General features: G+C 42.9%; 1 long non-coding RNA gene across 1 annotated transcript; it reads left to right on the top strand.

Moving 5' to 3' along the window:
• Positions 1 to 590: 590 nt before the first annotated feature.
• On the top strand, positions 591 to 8,291 carry LOC144382975 (uncharacterized). Its single transcript, XR_005710673.2, has 3 exons — positions 591 to 672; positions 7,072 to 7,227; positions 7,887 to 8,291. It is a non-coding gene; the product is annotated as an uncharacterized LOC144382975 (long non-coding RNA).
• The last annotated feature ends 783 nt before the right edge of the window (positions 8,292 to 9,074 follow it).

The following is a 9,074-nucleotide window of genomic DNA, read 5'->3' as shown; positions in this document are numbered from 1 at the left end:
AAGAAGTGCAAAGAGTTAACTGATACATCTGATGATCACATGTGATGCACATGTGATTCTTTTTAAAGCCATTTGCTTTGTTTGAAAGCTGCATGCTCAATATATATATATATATATATATATATATATATATATATATATATATATATATATATATATATATATATATTAATATTAATGGTGCGTCTGATGCCTTCAATTTTATCAGTGTAAAAGAAAGCAAACTTGTTGCATTTCTGTGTGTAATGGAGTTCAGGTGGTATTTGTGTTGGGGGGTTGGTCAGTCTGTCAACAGTTTCAAATAGGGTTTTTGCCTTATTAGTGTTGTTGTTGATGATGTTGGAGAAGAATGTTTCCCTAGCACTTTTTAAGTCTAAATTGTAGGCCCGAAGGCGCTCTTTATAGATGTCATTGTTGTGTTTTCTGTGGAGTTTTTAATTCATGACGTTTTGTTATTTCGGATTTACATGTGTGATCAAATGTTTACCTGCCAGAGCTATATATGTAAATGCCAGTATTATATGGAGAAACTTTGAGGTAGCAGGGCAATAGTGTAGTGTCCCTTTAAGAGAGGAGTGTGCTGTGAGGTCACGTGACCAGTGTTTACTGAGTGAAAAGGAAGCGCGATTCACTTAGTTGGTAACGACTTCCAACCCGGTGTGCAGCCACTTGGTAAGCTCTCTTGATTTTCAATGTTGTCTTGTCTCCTTTATAATGTACGCTTCATGTTGTCTGATGTCACCTTAAATGTGTTGCTGCTGTGTTTACTTTCTTTGTGTTTCATACTTTAAACATATAAGCCAGACTGCTATGTGACGTGGCTACTTCCTGGTTTGCCGTGGGGCATTTTGGGAATTGTAGTTTCCTGCTAAGAAAAGACTGCATGCATTGTGAATGTGGTGCATAATGATTGAATGTGTACATGCAAATAACGAAACTGATGATGGTGGATTATAGTATATTAATAATGTTTATTTGTATTTTTGAATAATGTTATTAAGATAAAGAACTGGGGAGCTGTGTTGGTTGTGGTGTGCACATGGAAATTTAAGTATTGCATTTCTTATTATTCCAGGTTTTTTACCTGGTTCCCCTTTTAAGAAATAAACAAACAAATGAGGAATCTTGAGTAAAGTCCTATGTGTGCCGGGTTGCCCTTTCCGTGGGGAGAAAACGGAACAGTCATGGTGAATGTGAAGTTTTGTATTCCGCCAGATTCGTTCAGCCTTCCTGCACTCTCTTCTCTGGGCTGTTACAACAGCAGCTTTTCTCCAGGGTGCCTTTTGCTTACTAGAACTGGTTTTAACCGTAACAGGTGCAATGTCATCTATAACATTCAACATTTTGGAATTAAAGTTGTTTACAAGATTATCAGCATGACATGGGATTAGAGGTGGTAACGAGGAGGTGACATTTTTAAAGAGTACGTTAGTTAGTTCATTGATGTACCGTTTTTTGACAGTATTTTGATTGTGTGTCAGGAATGAAAGAAATAATAAAGAAAACACAGAAGTGGTCAGACAATGAGGGATCAGTCACAAAAACATCCGAAACAATGAGACCTTTTGTGATAATCAGGTCCTGGGTGTGTCCCTTACAATGAGTAGTCATTCAAATCGTCAGTATGAAAATTAAAGTCACCAGTTATAACTAGACAATCAAAGTCGGTAGAGATGCCAGACAATAATTCAGTAAAATCATCAAAAAAATGTGCAGAATATTTAGGTGGCCTGTAAATAATTAACAGGAGAACTCTGGGAGAACCTTTCAATACAACACAAAGATATTCGAATGAAAATCCCTAAGTGACATCTGTTTCCCCTGAAATATATTTTTAAATATAGCAGCAACCCCTCCACCTCTTTTTCCAGATCTACATACATTAATAAAGTTATAGTTGGGGGGTGCTGCCTCAATCAGAATGCTTGCACTGTTATTTTGTTCTAGCCATGTTTCAGTTAAAAACATAAAATCAAGTTTAGAAGTGGTAATAAAATCATTGACTAAAAACGATTTGTTATTAAGAGACCTAACATTAAGCAGAGCCATCCTGATGTTGTTATTCACAGGCTTTGGGGTTGACTTTGAGCCGGAGAGAATAGGAATGAGATTTGTTAGATTAGCAGTGTGTCTAAGTTTCGCAATGTTCACTCTCTTGGTGGTCACAACAGGAATGCAGAAGGTGCCATGTTTTGACGTAGGCGACCTTGGGTCCAGCTGATAATGCGGTCTACTGCTGAACCCTTTTCTATCTCAGTAATATTCAGGGCTGCTGTCAGGAGGAGGAGGGGGTGGGCCTAAGGGGGGGGAGTGAGCAGCGTCACAGCTGGGATGGATTTGTGGAGGTGGAGGTGGAGCACGTCTTCGTAGAGGTGGGGGGGCAGATCGGCGTGAGATGGCGTCACCGCTGAGATGAGCTGGTGCAGGTGGACGCTGGGGGGGAGGGCGCTGAGGTCGATCTAAGGGAGTAAAAATAGGAGTAGGGTGGGGGGTAAGTGGGGGTAACTCTTGGAACTCCAAGGGGGAGGAGGGGGGAGAAAGGTTTACTGAAGGGAGGGAGAAAGAGGGAGACGTGGACCTGGATGGGGGCTCTGGGGGGTGGGAGAGGGATCCTCACACGTAATGGCAGGAGGGTTAGAGGGGGATGGCAATGGCGGTCCTCCCTCGCCGTTTCTGATAAGCTGTGTTTTCTCTTCCTTCTTTGTGGGCTCCTCTTCTGGTCTCGTGTCCTTGGCAGTGGGGACAGATGGATGACGCATGATGTAAAACATGTTGGTAATGAAAAGCTTTGCTCCCATCTTATTCAGGCAAAGTCCATTTGTCTTAAAAAGATGCCTGCGGTCCCAGAAAAAGCTAAAATTGTTGATAGAATGCATTGAACGAACTGCACATGCAGTTAAGAGCCATTTGTTGAGCCAAAACAGTCTACTGAATCTCTCAGCTCCTCTCCCGGTCGGGGGCAGAGGACCACTGATAAACACCTCAGCATTCACAGAGCTGACTGTTTCTAGGAGATTAAGTGCTCTTTCAACTTTTCTGATTGTTGTTTTTCAATGTCATTAGAGCCAATGTGCAGGATTAAGTTTTTCACAGTTGGGTGTTCAGCCACAATTTCCAAAATTCTTTCTTCCAAGTCAGACACCATATCCTCCGGGAAGCAGAGTACTTTGGTGTCGTTACTACTTTTCATATCTTTTACAGAAAAATCACCCACAATCAGATTTTCAGGCCCTGTCGTTAGCTTTCTCCGTGGCTTTAAGTTAGCAGGTCTTACCCTGCTGCGTGGTGGTGGAGGGTTATCCAGAAATTTAGAGGGGGATCCATGGTCCTGCAACAGTGGAGCAAACCTGTTTTGTAGATTTACACCTGTTTGCTGGGGAGGTTCCTTGGTAGTTCCCCTCTTCTCAGTTGTCCGCTGCTTTGTTCTACGAAGCACGGGGGTTGAGGAGGCGTTATGCCTGGATGGTAACGCAGGCCAGTCGGCCAGATCACAGATATCGGGCCGCTGGGTCCTGCCAGTTATCCGTTCTCCCTTGTCTGGTCTTCTCTTTGGCTTTGCACCAAGTGTGGTCCAGGGAGGATTGTCGCTGGTAGATTTATTACCCTGCACAGAGTCCTCCACTTTCTTCATAGTTCCATCATTGCTAGTTAGCTGGGTTCTAGCATGCTCTTGTCCACTGTTTTGAGTCATTGCTAGAGTGGTGTTGTTCCCACATGGTCCATTTACTTCTACATTTACCTCTAACCGATTAACTTTTGTTTCCGGCAGTAAAATCTTCTGTACGAGTTTGTGGTAATCTTCCGTAGAGAAGGGAGGCATCTTCTGCTAATTACCTTTAGCACTGTAGCACAGGCTCAGGCTTATCTTGTTTGGCAGGCCTCCTCGCGTAGCGTTGAGGAAGTCGTAAAAATATTGAAAAATGCCTGTTTTATCTAAAAGAAAATATAATCCCACTGGTTTTGTAAGTATCCAGGAGCTCCTGCTCTTTGTTTCGTTAAGCGATTGCCGTTGGCAGAGGTGAAAGTGGACAAAATGAGCGGAGCTGCTCCTCGGTGCGACTGGTCTCGGTGCGAGAGAAGAGAATATATTAGATAGAGATTCCACTGTTTACCTTAAGAAACGTTTATTCTGCAACACACTGACAAGTAGCATTACACCACGCAGACACACCGACCAAAACCTTACAGATAAACTAATTGATGCAAAGGAGACTGGGGGAAAGTGGCTGTATGTGTCCACCACAACACATCACGTCACAAAGCCACTGCTAAACCTCACGCACAGGTGAACTGGTGCACAGTTGTCTGTTTTGTGCATCCACTGCAGCTGGTGGTAAATGATGGACCCGGCCTGTTTGTGCATTACTAACTGTTGCAGCTGTGCGGCTTTTTAGGCAGTTAAACCACAGCAGCCCTGCATGCAAAGCAGTACTCGTGTCTGGTAATGATCAGTTAACGGGTGCCGGCCATCGGTCAGAAAAAACAAAATCAAATCAGCATCCTTATTATAAAGCCATTATCAAGTGAAAAAAAAACCCACATCACCCGTCGCTTCCCTTCCTTTCAGTGTCTCGGAGTCATTATTTTTTGTTTCCAGCAGCTGCAGTAGTCAGCAGCAACCAACTCCACGCTGCCTGCCCGGCACCCAATGGGTTGAGAGACAAAGTTCGGAACTGAAGCTTTGTTTATACTCGCGCTTGGCACCGTAGTCCAAGCCTCCGCAGATGCCGCACAAGCTGCCAGCATCAATGAAACAAATTACACGCTGCGCTGCTCTGATACAGCAGAGGGCGTTCAGACAAAAATGGACTTTATGGAATCAAAAAGACAACAAGTGTAACCCAGGTTTGCACCAATATGTGTTCATTGAGTGCAGTTCAAACGGGCAAAAAGCCATAAACCAACCACCCCGAGCCATTGTAATTACCTGTTAATTCATACAATATCCACAAACTACTGTATTGCATTTGTACATCCCTGTAAAAAAAACAAGTAAACGGTTTTATTTGGTTTGCTAAATATTTACTCCAAGGAAGATGTGATTGACCTACTGTTTCAATGAGGCAAGTTATCATCATTAGCAGGCATTTAGCATAGCTCAATAATTAAGACAGCTCTAAAACTGTCATCTGATTACAGCAATAAAACAGGTCAGGAGTCAGCTGGTGTCACGACATTATCTCCAAGTAGGGGAAAAATCTCCACAGGAGACCATCCTTACAAACTGGAATGGCTACACGTGTGGTGAGTTTGGCCAAAATGTTGGGGAGAATTGTGGCGGCCAGGAGAAAAGTATAATTTAGGTATGGGAGGGAGGGCAGATGAGGGGCTAACGCCAACCCTATAGGAAAAGGAGGCCCACGGTCGACCTCAGCTGGTGCTACGGAAATTATCCCGCCAATTACCGTGGACGTACTCCTGTAGCGCTCCAAATACTCCGCGGCCAGCCTTTACGACCTTAGGAAACTTTCTGTGTTGTTTTACTGCGGTGACCTCACTTCAATTACAGTGCACTCCAGCTCCGCTGCTACTTGTCACAACCCAAAAAGCACGATGTCAGGGGGAGAGAGAGTTTAAAGACCCGTGCCACCTCCATACAGTAGTCGGCCTGGGACCTGTTTTCTGGCGGGAGGCTTTAAGTTTTAAAACCAAAAACACCTTATTAGCATATAAAAAGAAAACTCTTAATTTTTTTATTAGTGCAGGGCAGTCAATAATAACAATTGAAAAACATCCTCGCTTGGAAAACCAGATTAATTGGCGTGTGGAAATATTGCTTGACAACATACTCGTCTAACTATTCCAACCAATCCCAAGAGTAACACCCCTTTCCAACTTGGGTATCAATGTCTGGAAGAAAAAGAGGAGAGATGAAGAGGGTCGTTGTGGATAGCTTGGGTTGGATTGATTGGGCTTCAGACATCAGAGGGTTGTGTGGGGATACTTGGGCTTGTTTGGCCATAAAAACGCTGACATAGTCCAAAATGGAGCTACGCCGCGTGACTTACTGTCCAGCCAAAAACTCATGGCAAAAATAGAAGCAAAATATTACAAACTCAATTCTCATGACTCATCATCGTCTAATAAAGTATGCAAAGTGCATACAAGTGTTTCTCGCCGGCGCATTATCTGTATACCTGAGGTCTAAAAAACACCTTTCATTTCAAATAAATGAGTTTCAAAGCCTTGCAATCATCTTCATCCGTCTTCTTTGTATTTCCGCAATGTCTCATTTAATTCCAAATTACTGGTACCACCTTTCAAAGGAGTAGAATAGAACATCATTGTAAAATTATCGCTCAACAGCCCTAACCCGCGTTAAAAAAATCCTCAGAGGGATATACAGTATATATTTATATTGATATTTTTGTTTTTAATTGGAAGGCCTCCTGGTTTTACGGGCAGTGTCACACCGCGGTGAACTTGTTGGGTTTGTTTTATTTTGTCTGGTCCTTTTGTCTTGTCATTTCCTGCTTTATTTTGAAATAGTAACTCTCCTCTCGTTTCAGGTTACTTACCTTTCCTCATGTGTCACCAGTCCGATTGTCTTCCCTGTTCCCCTTTGCCCTACATGTGTACTAATAGTCTCCCTTTGTCCTGTGCCGGTGTGTTTGTTTCCGTCCTTGTGTTCATGCGTCCGGTCCAGTCTCGCCATAGTTTCCAAGCCTCGAAAACCACGTCATGGTGTTTTGCTCCATTGTTTTTCCTCCAAGAGAGTAATTCTGACTTCTGAAATTTTGTATCTTAGATTTTGTTTAATGGTTAATGTTTCCATAGTCCGTTGCTTCCTCCGTAACGAGTGAATTTTGTGGCGTTGCCTTCGTCGATAGAGAGCTTACCCGGGATTCTGATAAAGTTAGAAGCCTTTCTGTTTTCCTCTTAGAGTGGAGCCACTTTTGGTTGATAATTTTTATAGCCACACTTCTTCCTAAATTATTCAAGTGTGATCTAGATCATTTTTATAGCTCGTATTTATTTTCTCTGCCTTGGAGGGATCCAGTCTCACTAATAAAGACTACGAATCCCTTAAAACCCTGCAACTGTGTCATGTGTTCTGCCGGGTCGTGACAGGCGGGCCCAATGGGTAGCAGACCCCGGGGCAGACCCAGAACACACTGGAGGGATTAGATGCCTCGGGATCCTTCAGAAGGAGCTGGAAAATGATGCGGGTCAGAAGAAGGTCTTGGCCCGCCTGCTGGGCTTGCTGCCACCGCGACCCGATCCCAGGTAAGCGGATGAAAAAGGATGGACGGATGGATTATGATGTCAGTGTGGAGCGAAGTCAATGGATCCCCGTATTTCAATGTTGCAACCCATTCATTTGTCAACGTCAAGTAAGTAAAAGAAATGCCCTGTAGGTAAATTAGTCTGGTTGAGATAATAGACAGAAAAAGACAAAAGAAAGTGAAAAGAAAGAATGTTCACACACATATATCATCTTCTTTCAGTGTCCTTAACAGCCCAAAACAAATGTCGTCATCTGATAACATTTGGTCACGGGGGTCGTCGTGGCGCAGGGGTTAGAGAAGGGTGCTGGGAACCACAAGGTTGGTGGTTCGATTCCAGGCTGCCCCATGTTCCATGTCGAAATGTCCCTGAGCAAGACACCTAACCCCTAATTGCTCCCCAGGCAAAATGTGAAAAAGCCATGGGTTTAAAGTGTAATGTAAGTCGCTTTGGATAAAGGCGTCTGCTAAATGACCTGTAATGTAATGTAATGTAATGTAATGATAACTCAGGAAATAACCTGGTCTTGTCATCCATACCAAATTTTCAGGACATTTCCCTCACCAGGGCCCGTTGTAATACAATGGAAGTATCACATTTATTTTCATAGACAGGATCCAGCGGTGAAATTATTAACACCAGCGCCATTGTGCCTACAGGGAGAGCAGAGTTGGAGAAAGACACGGGGGAGCTCTGCTGCTGGTGGAAGCTCTGTAAACAATGAAATGCGGCAATAAGATCCGGACGAAAACGGCAATAAACAGAAAGTCACTAATGTTTCTTTGACTCTATCCACATGCAAACAGAGACATTTACATAACAACTGAGCCATGGAGAGAATACCAAGAAATATAAAAGCCAACAGGCCGGGTTGAGAGAAGACTGTTTCATCCAACAGTCTGCTACTGATCACAATAGTATGCTTATTTGCCCAAAACACAAAGATACGTGGAGTTTCAGCTTTCTGCAGATACAGAATATGTTTGCATGAGAACGAATGTTCAAGCATGTGTAGATTAAATAGGCCCATTATCTATTGTTTCTATAAACGTATTCCACCACAATCACTCTCTCTCTCATTTGTCAAAGATCCCCAAAAAAACGTTTCCTTGTGTATTGAGTCTGGCAATTGAGACTTCATCTGTGTCAGTAGTAGTAGCGCCAAAGCGTTGATTTAGCTACAGGGCATGACATTGCACCAATGCAATGTCCCTAGTTTGTGTATCCTCTGTGGAAAATTGCTTCACTATCAGTAAATGTGGACAATTATCTGAAGACCGGACATAAGAAAATTAAATGAGAAGACAGTGTGAGAGCATGCATGTGCAGTGTAATGTTCACTAAAGTAGTGCAGAGATCAGCATCTAGTAGTAGATCTGAGGAACTATTCATGCATCTAGTAGTAGATCTGAGGAACTACTCATGCATCTGGTAGTAGATCTGAGGAACTACTCATGCATCTAGTAGTAGATCTGAGGAACTATTCATGCACCTAGTAGTAGATCTGAGGAACTACTCATGCATCTGGTAGTAGATCTGAGGAACTACTCATGCATCTAGTAGTAGATCTGAGGAACTACTCATGCATCTAGTAGTAGATCTGAGGAACTATTCATGCATCTAGTAGTAGATCTGAGGAACTATTCATGCACCTAGTAGTAGATCTGATGAACTATTCATGCATCTAGTAGTAGATCTCTATGGTAATACTTGAAGCAAAAGATTCCCTCTCACAGCTACACACCGGCACTATTTGTTTTCCGATCCGATAGGATGTCCCTCGATATGGAAGCAGAGAAGAAACAACCTGAGTTATGTAGGATATTTTTTCAAAAATAAATTTCGTC

Source organism: Gasterosteus aculeatus, chromosome Y (genome assembly GCF_964276395.1).
Source record: "Gasterosteus aculeatus chromosome Y, fGasAcu3.hap1.1, whole genome shotgun sequence".
In the NCBI taxonomy this organism is placed as follows: domain Eukaryota; kingdom Metazoa; phylum Chordata; class Actinopteri; order Perciformes; family Gasterosteidae; genus Gasterosteus; species Gasterosteus aculeatus.
This window is presented reverse-complemented; position numbering and strand designations above follow the sequence as displayed.